We start from the raw sequence: 11,073 nt of genomic DNA, 5'->3' as shown, positions 1-11,073 counted from the left end.
CATTCTTGAAAAAATCTCCATATTGATGCACCTGGGAGCAAAAAAGTCACAGACCATTGTGTTAAGGGCACAATTTCCTACAACTTTTGTAGTAAAAGTTTTTCTGTATTCTGCTCCGGATACCGTTTTTTTTCAACACTCTTGTAATTTCCACATTCTTGAAAAAATCTCCACAATGGTGCATCTGGGAGCAAAACAGTTACAGACCATTGTGTTAAGGGCACAATTTACTACAACTTTTGTAGTAAAAGTTTTTCTGTATTCTGCTCCGAATACCGTTTTTTTTCAACACTCTTGTAATTTCCACATTCTTGAAAAAATCTCCACAATGGTGCATCTGGGAGCAAAAAAGTCACAGACCATTGTGTTAATGGAACAATTTGCTACAACTTTTGTAGTAAAAGTTTTTCTGTATTCTGCTCCGGATACCGTTCTTTTTTCAACACTCTTGTAATTTGCACATTTTTCAAAAATTCTCCACATTGATGCATCTGGGAGCAAAAATTTTGGAGACCATTGTGTTAAGGGCACAATTTGCTACAACTTTTGTGGTAAAAGTTTTTCTGTATTCTGCTCCGGATACCGTTTTTTTTCAACACTCTTGTAATTTCCACATTCTTGAAAAAATCTCCACAATGGTGCATCTGGGAGCAAAAAAGTCACAGACCATTGTGTTAAGGGAACAATTTGCTACAACTTTTGTAGTAAAAGTTTTTCTGTATTCTGCTCCGGATACCGTTTTTTTCAACACTCTTGTAATTTCCACATTCTTGAAAAAATCTCCACAATGGTGCATCTGGGAGCAAAAAAGTCACAGACCATTGTGTTAATGGAACAATTTGCTACAACTTTTGTAGTAAAAGTTTTTCTGTATTCTGCTCCGAATACCGTTTTTTTTCAACACTCTTGTAATTTCCACATTCTTGAAAAAATCTCCACATTGATGCATCTGGGAGCAAAAAAGTCACAGACCATTGTGTTAAGGGCACAATTTGCTACAACCTTTGTAATAAAAGTTTTTCTGTATTCTGCTCAGGATACCGTTTTTTTTCAACACTCTTGTAATTTTCACATTCTTGAAAAAATCTCCACAATGGTGCAACTGGGAGCAAAAAAGTCACAGACCATTGTGTTAAGGGAACAATTTGCTACAACTTTTGTAGTAAAAGTTTTTCTGTATTCTGCTCCGGATACCGTTTTTTTTTCAACACTCTTGTAATTTCCACATTCTTGAAAAAATCTCCACAATGGTGCAACTGGGAGCAAAAAAGTCACAGACCATTGTGTTAAGGGAACAATTTGCTACAACTTTTGTAGTAAAAGTTTTTCTGTATTCTGCTCCGGATACCGTTTTTTTTCAACACTCTTGTAATTTCCACATTCTTGAAAAAATCTCCACGATGGTGCATCTGGGAGCAAAAAAGTCACAGACCATTGTGTTAATGGAACAATTTGCTACAACTTTTGTAGTAAAAGTTTTTCTGTATTCTGCTCCGAATACCGTTTTTTTTCAACACTCTTGTAATTTCCACATTCTTGAAAAAATCTCCACATTGATGCATCTGGGAGCAAAAAAGTCACAGACCATTGTGTTAAGGGCACAATTTGCTACAACCTTTGTAGTAAAAGTTTTTCTGTATTCTGCTCAGGATACCGTTTTTTTTCAACACTCTTGTAATTTTCACATTCTTGAAAAAATCTCCACAATGGTGCAACTGGGAGCAAAAAAGTCACAGACCATTGTGTTAAGGGAACAATTTGCTACAACTTTTGTAGTAAAAGTTTTTCTGTATTCTGCTCCGGATACCGTTTTTTTTCAACACTCTTGTAATTTCCACATTCTTGAAAAAATCTCCACAATGGTGCAACTGGGAGCAAAAAAGTCACAGACCATTGTGTTAAGGGAACAATTTGCTACAACTTTTGTAGTAAAAGTTTTTCTGTATTCTGCTCCGGATACCGTTTTTTTTCAACACTCTTGTAATTTCCACATTCTTGAAAAAATCTCCACGATGGTGCATCTGGGAGCAAAAAAGTCACAGACCATTGTGTTAAGGGAACAATTTGCTACAACTTTTGTAGTAAAAGTTTTTCTGTATTCTGCTCCGAATACCGTTTTTTTTCAACACTCTTGTAATTTCCACATTCTTGAAAAAATCTCCATATTGATGCACCTGGGAGCAAAAAAGTCACAGACCATTGTGTTAAGGGAACAATTTGCTACAACTTTTGTAGTAAAAGTTTTTCTGTATTCTGCTCCGGATACCGTTTTTTTTCAACACTCTTGTAATTTCCACATTCTTGAAAAAATCTCCACAATGGTGCATCTGGGAGCAAAACAGTTACAGACCATTGTGTTAAGGGCACAATTTACTACAACTTTTGTAGTAAAAGTTTTTCTGTATTCTGCTCCGAATACCGTTTTTTTTCAACACTCTTGTAATTTCCACATTCTTGAAAAAATCTCCACAATGGTGCATCTGGGAGCAAAAAAGTCACAGACCATTGTGTTAATGGAACAATTTGCTACAACTTTTGTAGTAAAAGTTTTTCTGTATTCTGCTCCGGATACCGTTCTTTTTTCAACACTCTTGTAATTTGCACATTTTTCAAAAATTCTCCACATTGATGCATCTGGGAGCAAAAATTTTGGAGACCATTGTGTTAAGGGCACAATTTGCTACAACTTTTGTGGTAAAAGTTTTTCTGTATTCTGCTCCGGATACCGTTTTTTTTCAACACTCTTGTAATTTCCACATTCTTGAAAAAATCTCCACAATGGTGCATCTGGGAGCAAAAAAGTCACAGACCATTGTGTTAAGGGAACAATTTGCTACAACTTTTGTAGTAAAAGTTTTTCTGTATTCTGCTCCGGATACCGTTTTTTTCAACACTCTTGTAATTTCCACATTCTTGAAAAAATCTCCACAATGGTGCATCTGGGAGCAAAAAAGTCACAGACCATTGTGTTAATGGAACAATTTGCTACAACTTTTGTAGTAAAAGTTTTTCTGTATTCTGCTCCGAATACCGTTTTTTTTCAACACTCTTGTAATTTCCACATTCTTGAAAAAATCTCCACATTGATGCATCTGGGAGCAAAAAAGTCACAGACCATTGTGTTAAGGGCACAATTTGCTACAACCTTTGTAATAAAAGTTTTTCTGTATTCTGCTCAGGATACCGTTTTTTTTCAACACTCTTGTAATTTTCACATTCTTGAAAAAATCTCCACAATGGTGCAACTGGGAGCAAAAAAGTCACAGACCATTGTGTTAAGGGAACAATTTGCTACAACTTTTGTAGTAAAAGTTTTTCTGTATTCTGCTCCGGATACCGTTTTTTTTTCAACACTCTTGTAATTTCCACATTCTTGAAAAAATCTCCACAATGGTGCAACTGGGAGCAAAAAAGTCACAGACCATTGTGTTAAGGGAACAATTTGCTACAACTTTTGTAGTAAAAGTTTTTCTGTATTCTGCTCCGGATACCGTTTTTTTTCAACACTCTTGTAATTTCCACATTCTTGAAAAAATCTCCACGATGGTGCATCTGGGAGCAAAAAAGTCACAGACCATTGTGTTAATGGAACAATTTGCTACAACTTTTGTAGTAAAAGTTTTTCTGTATTCTGCTCCGAATACCGTTTTTTTTCAACACTCTTGTAATTTCCACATTCTTGAAAAAATCTCCACATTGATGCATCTGGGAGCAAAAAAGTCACAGACCATTGTGTTAAGGGCACAATTTGCTACAACCTTTGTAGTAAAAGTTTTTCTGTATTCTGCTCAGGATACCGTTTTTTTTCAACACTCTTGTAATTTTCACATTCTTGAAAAAATCTCCACAATGGTGCAACTGGGAGCAAAAAAGTCACAGACCATTGTGTTAAGGGAACAATTTGCTACAACTTTTGTAGTAAAAGTTTTTCTGTATTCTGCTCCGGATACCGTTTTTTTTCAACACTCTTGTAATTTCCACATTCTTGAAAAAATCTCCACAATGGTGCAACTGGGAGCAAAAAAGTCACAGACCATTGTGTTAAGGGAACAATTTGCTACAACTTTTGTAGTAAAAGTTTTTCTGTATTCTGCTCCGGATACCGTTTTTTTTCAACACTCTTGTAATTTCCACATTCTTGAAAAAATCTCCACGATGGTGCATCTGGGAGCAAAAAAGTCACAGACCATTGTGTTAAGGGAACAATTTGCTACAACTTTTGTAGTAAAAGTTTTTCTGTATTCTGCTCCGAATACCGTTTTTTTTCAACACTCTTGTAATTTCCACATTCTTGAAAAAATCTCCATATTGATGCACCTGGGAGCAAAAAAGTCACAGACCATTGTGTTAAGGGAACAATTTGCTACAACTTTTGTAGTAAAAGTTTTTCTGTATTCTGCTCCGGATACCGTTTTTTTTCAACACTCTTGTAATTTCCACATTCTTGAAAAAATCTCCACAATGGTGCATCTGGGAGCAAAAAAGTTACAGACCATTGTGTTAAGGGCACAATTTACTACAACTTTTGTAGTAAAAGTTTTTCTGTATTCTGCTCCGAATACCGTTTTTTTTCAACACTATTGTAATTTCCACATTCTTGAAAAAATCTCCATATTGATGCACCTGGGAGCAAAAAAGTCACAGACCATTGTGTTAAGGGCACAATTTCCTACAACTTTTGTAGTAAAAGTTTTTCTGTATTCTGCTCCGAATACCGTTTTTTTTCAACACTCTTGTAATTTCCACATTCTTGAAAAAATCTCCACAATGGTGCATCTGGGAGCAAAAAAGTCACAGACCATTGTGTTAATGGAACAATTTGCTACAACTTTTGTAGTAAAAGTTTTTCTGTATTCTGCTCCGGATACCGTTTTTTTTCAACACTCTTGTAATTTCCACATTCTTGAAAAAATCTCCACAATGGTGCATCTGGGAGCAAAAAAGTCACAGACCGTTGTGTTAAGGGAACAATTTGCTACAACTTTTGTAGTAAAAGTTTTTCTGTATTCTGCTCCGGATACCGTTTTTTTTCAACACTCTTGTAATTTCCACATTCTTGAAAAAATCTCCACAATGGTGCATCTGGGAGCAAAAAAGTCACAGACCATTGTGTTAAGGGAACAATTTGCTACAACTTTTGTAGTAAAAGTTTTTCTGTATTCTGCTCCGAATACCGTTTTTTTTCAACACTCTTGTAATTTCCACATTCTTGAAAAAATCTCCACAATGGTGCAACTGGGAGCAAAAAAGTCACAGACCATTGTGTTAAGGGAACAATTTGCTACAACTTTTGTAGTAAAAGTTTTTCTGTATTCTGCTCCGAATACCGTTTTTTTTCAACACTCTTGTAATTTCCACATTCTTGAAAAAATCTCCACAATGGTGCATCTGGGAGCAAAAAAGTTACAGACCATTGTGTTAAGGGCACAATTTACTACAACTTTTGTAGTAAAAGTTTTTCTGTATTCTGCTCCGAATACCGTTTTTTTTCAACACTCTTGTAATTTCCACATTCTTGAAAAAATCTCCATATTGATGCACCTGGGAGCAAAAAAGTCACAGACCATTGTGTTAAGGGCACAATTTCCTACAACTTTTGTAGTAAAAGTTTTTCTGTATTCTGCTCCGGATACCGTTTTTTTTCAACACTCTTGTAATTTCCACATTCTTGAAAAAATCTCCACAATGGTGCATCTGGGAGCAAAAAAGTTACAGACCATTGTGTTAAGGGCACAATTTACTACAACTTTTGTAGTAAAAGTTTTTCTGTATTCTGCTCCGAATACCGTTTTTTTTCAACACTCCTCTAATTTCCACATTCTTGAAAAAATCTCCACAATGGTGCATCTGGGAGCAAAAAAGTCACAGACCATTGTGTTAATGGAACAATTTGCTACAACTTTTGTAGTAAAAGTTTTTCTGTATTCTGCTCCGGATACCGTTTTTTTTCAACACTCTTGTAATTTCCACATTCTTGAAAAAATCTCCACGATGGTGCATCTGGGAGCAAAAAAGTCACAGACCATTGTGTTAAGGGAACAATTTGCTACAACTTTTGTAGTAAAAGTTTTTCTGTATTCTGCTCCGAATACCGTTTTTTTTCAACACTCTTGTAATTTCCACATTCTTGAAAAAATCTCCATATTGATGCACCTGGGAGCAAAAAAGTCACAGACCATTGTGTTAAGGGAACAATTTGCTACAACTTTTGTAGTAAAAGTTTTTCTGTATTCTGCTCCGGATACCGTTTTTTTTCAACACTCTTGTAATTTCCACATTCTTGAAAAAATCTCCACAATGGTGCATCTGGGAGCAAAAAAGTTACAGACCATTGTGTTAAGGGCACAATTTACTACAACTTTTGTAGTAAAAGTTTTTCTGTATTCTGCTCCGAATACCGTTTTTTTTCAACACTATTGTAATTTCCACATTCTTGAAAAAATCTCCATATTGATGCACCTGGGAGCAAAAAAGTCACAGACCATTGTGTTAAGGGCACAATTTCCTACAACTTTTGTAGTAAAAGTTTTTCTGTATTCTGCTCCGGATACCGTTTTTTTTCAACACTCTTGTAATTTCCACATTCTTGAAAAAATCTCCACAATGGTGCATCTGGGAGCAAAAAAGTCACAGACCATTGTGTTAATGGAACAATTTGCTACAACTTTTGTAGTAAAAGTTTTTCTGTATTCTGCTCCGGATACCGTTTTTTTTCAACACTCTTGTAATTTCCACATTCTTGAAAAAATCTCCACAATGGTGCATCTGGGAGCAAAAAAGTCACAGACCATTGTGTTAAGGGAACAATTTGCTACAACTTTTGTAGTAAAAGTTTTTCTGTATTCTGCTCCGGATACCGTTTTTTTTCAACACTCTTGTAATTTCCACATTCTTGAAAAAATCTCCACAATGGTGCATCTGGGAGCAAAAAAGTCACAGACCATTGTGTTAAGGGAACAATTTGCTACAACTTTTGTAGTAAAAGTTTTTCTGTATTCTGCTCCGAATACCGTTTTTTTTCAACACTCCTCTAATTTCCACATTCTTGAAAAAATCTCCACAATGGTGCATCTGGGAGCAAAAAAGTCACAGACCATTGTGTTAATGGAACAATTTGCTACAACTTTTGTAGTAAAAGTTTTTCTGTATTCTGCTCCGGATACCGTTTTTTTTCAACACTCTTGTAATTTCCACATTCTTGAAAAAATCTCCATATTGATGCACCTGGGAGCAAAAAAGTCACAGACCATTGTGTTAAGGGCACAATTTCCTACAACTTTTGTAGTAAAAGTTTTTCTGTATTCTGCTCCGGATACCGTTTTTTTTCAACACTCTTGTAATTTCCACATTCTTGAAAAAATCTCCACAATGGTGCATCTGGGAGCAAAAAAGTTACAGACCATTGTGTTAAGGGCACAATTTACTACAACTTTTGTAGTAAAAGTTTTTCTGTATTCTGCTCCGAATACCGTTTTTTTTCAACACTCCTCTAATTTCCACATTCTTGAAAAAATCTCCACAATGGTGCATCTGGGAGCAAAAAAGTCACAGACCATTGTGTTAATGGAACAATTTGCTACAACTTTTGTAGTAAAAGTTTTTCTGTATTCTGCTCCGGATACCGTTTTTTTTCAACACTCTTGTAATTTCCACATTCTTGAAAAAATCTCCACGATGGTGCATCTGGGAGCAAAAAAGTCACAGACCATTGTGTTAAGGGAACAATTTGCTACAACTTTTGTAGTAAAAGTTTTTCTGTATTCTGCTCCGAATACCGTTTTTTTTCAACACTCTTGTAATTTCCACATTCTTGAAAAAATCTCCATATTGATGCACCTGGGAGCAAAAAAGTCACAGACCATTGTGTTAAGGGAACAATTTGCTACAACTTTTGTAGTAAAAGTTTTTCTGTATTCTGCTCCGGATACCGTTTTTTTTCAACACTCTTGTAATTTCCACATTCTTGAAAAAATCTCCACAATGGTGCATCTGGGAGCAAAAAAGTTACAGACCATTGTGTTAAGGGCACAATTTACTACAACTTTTGTAGTAAAAGTTTTTCTGTATTCTGCTCCGAATACCGTTTTTTTTCAACACTATTGTAATTTCCACATTCTTGAAAAAATCTCCATATTGATGCACCTGGGAGCAAAAAAGTCACAGACCATTGTGTTAAGGGCACAATTTCCTACAACTTTTGTAGTAAAAGTTTTTCTGTATTCTGCTCCGGATACCGTTTTTTTTCAACACTCTTGTAATTTCCACATTCTTGAAAAAATCTCCACAATGGTGCATCTGGGAGCAAAAAAGTCACAGACCATTGTGTTAATGGAACAATTTGCTACAACTTTTGTAGTAAAAGTTTTTCTGTATTCTGCTCCGGATACCGTTTTTTTTCAACACTCTTGTAATTTCCACATTCTTGAAAAAATCTCCACAATGGTGCATCTGGGAGCAAAAAAGTCACAGACCATTGTGTTAAGGGAACAATTTGCTACAACTTTTGTAGTAAAAGTTTTTCTGTATTCTGCTCCGGATACCGTTTTTTTTCAACACTCTTGTAATTTCCACATTCTTGAAAAAATCTCCACAATGGTGCATCTGGGAGCAAAAAAGTCACAGACCATTGTGTTAAGGGAACAATTTGCTACAACTTTTGTAGTAAAAGTTTTTCTGTATTCTGCTCCGAATACCGTTTTTTTTCAACACTCCTCTAATTTCCACATTCTTGAAAAAATCTCCACAATGGTGCATCTGGGAGCAAAAAAGTCACAGACCATTGTGTTAATGGAACAATTTGCTACAACTTTTGTAGTAAAAGTTTTTCTGTATTCTGCTCCGGATACCGTTTTTTTTCAACACTCTTGTAATTTCCACATTCTTGAAAAAATCTCCATATTGATGCACCTGGGAGCAAAAAAGTCACAGACCATTGTGTTAAGGGCACAATTTCCTACAACTTTTGTAGTAAAAGTTTTTCTGTATTCTGCTCCGGATACCGTTTTTTTTCAACACTCTTGTAATTTCCACATTCTTGAAAAAATCTCCACAATGGTGCATCTGGGAGCAAAAAAGTCACAGACCATTGTGTTAAGGGAACAATTTGCTACAACTTTTGTAGTAAAAGTTTTTCTGTATTCTGCTCCGAATACCGTTTTTTTTCAACACTCCTCTAATTTCCACATTCTTGAAAAAATCTCCACAATGGTGCATCTGGGAGCAAAAAAGTCACAGACCATTGTGTTAATGGAACAATTTGCTACAACTTTTGTAGTAAAAGTTTTTCTGTATTCTGCTCCGGATACCGTTTTTTTTCAACACTCTTGTAATTTCCACATTCTTGAAAAAATCTCCATATTGATGCACCTGGGAGCAAAAAAGTCACAGACCATTGTGTTAAGGGCACAATTTCCTACAACTTTTGTAGTAAAAGTTTTTCTGTATTCTGCTCCGGATACCGTTTTTTTTCAACACTCTTGTAATTTCCACATTCTTGAAAAAATCTCCACAATGGTGCATCTGGGAGCAAAAAAGTTACAGACCATTGTGTTAAGGGCACAATTTACTACAACTTTTGTAGTAAAAGTTTTTCTGTATTCTGCTCCGAATACCGTTTTTTTTCAACACTCCTCTAATTTCCACATTCTTGAAAAAATCTCCACAATGGTGCATCTGGGAGCAAAAAAGTCACAGACCATTGTGTTAATGGAACAATTTGCTACAACTTTTGTAGTAAAAGTTTTTCTGTATTCTGCTCCGGATACCGTTTTTTTTCAACACTCTTGTAATTTCCACATTCTTGAAAAAATCTCCACGATGGTGCATCTGGGAGCAAAAAAGTCACAGACCATTGTGTTAAGGGAACAATTTGCTACAACTTTTGTAGTAAAAGTTTTTCTGTATTCTGCTCCGGATACCGTTTTTTTTCAACACTCTTGTAATTTCCACATTCTTGAAAAAATCTCCACAATGGTGCATCTGGGAGCAAAAAAGTCACAGACCATTGTGTTAAGGGAACAATTTGCTACAACTTTTGTAGTAAAAGTTTTTCTGTATTCTGCTCCGGATACCGTTTTTTTTCAACACTCTTGTAATTTCCACATTCTTGAAAAAATCTCCACAATGGTGCATCTGGGAGCAAAAAAGTCACAGACCATTGTGTTAAGGGAACAATTTGCTACAACTTTTGTAGTAAAAGTTTTTCTGTATTCTGCTCCGAATACCGTTTTTTTTCAACACTCTTGTAATTTCCACATTCTTGAAAAAATCTCCACAATGGTGCAACTGGGAGCAAAAAAGTCACAGACCATTGTGTTAAGGGAACAATTTGCTACAACTTTTGTAGTAAAAGTTTTTCTGTATTCTGCTCCGAATACCGTTTTTTTTCAACACTCTTGTAATTTCCACATTCTTGAAAAAATATCCACAATGGTGCATCTGGGAGCAAAAAAGTTACAGACCATTGTGTTAAGGGCACAATTTACTACAACTTTTGTAGTAAAAGTTTTTCTGTATTCTGCTCCGAATACCGTTTTTTTTCAACACTCTTGTAATTTCCACATTCTTGAAAAAATCTCCATATTGATGCACCTGGGAGCAAAAAAGTCACAGACCATTGTGTTAAGGGCACAATTTCCTACAACTTTTGTAGTAAAAGTTTTTCTGTATTCTGCTCCGGATACCGTTTTTTTTCAACACTCTTGTAATTTCCACATTCTTGAAAAAATCTCCACAATGGTGCATCTGGGAGCAAAAAAGTTACAGACCATTGTGTTAAGGGCACAATTTACTACAACTTTTGTAGTAAAAGTTTTTCTGTATTCTGCTCCGAATACCGTTTTTTTTCAACACTCCTCTAATTTCCACATTCTTGAAAAAATCTCCACAATGGTGCATCTGGGAGCAAAAAAGTCACAGACCATTGTGTTAATGGAACAATTTGCTACAACTTTTGTAGTAAAAGTTTTTCTGTATTCTGCTCCGGATACCGTTTTTTTTCAACACTCTTGTAATTTCCACATTCTTGAAAAAATCTCCACGATGGTGCATCTGGGAGCAAAAAAGTCACAGACC

The sequence above is a fragment of the Onthophagus taurus genome, chromosome 10, assembly GCF_036711975.1.
Source record: "Onthophagus taurus isolate NC chromosome 10, IU_Otau_3.0, whole genome shotgun sequence".
In the NCBI taxonomy this organism is placed as follows: domain Eukaryota; kingdom Metazoa; phylum Arthropoda; class Insecta; order Coleoptera; family Scarabaeidae; genus Onthophagus; species Onthophagus taurus.
Note: the sequence above shows the minus strand (reverse complement) of the source record.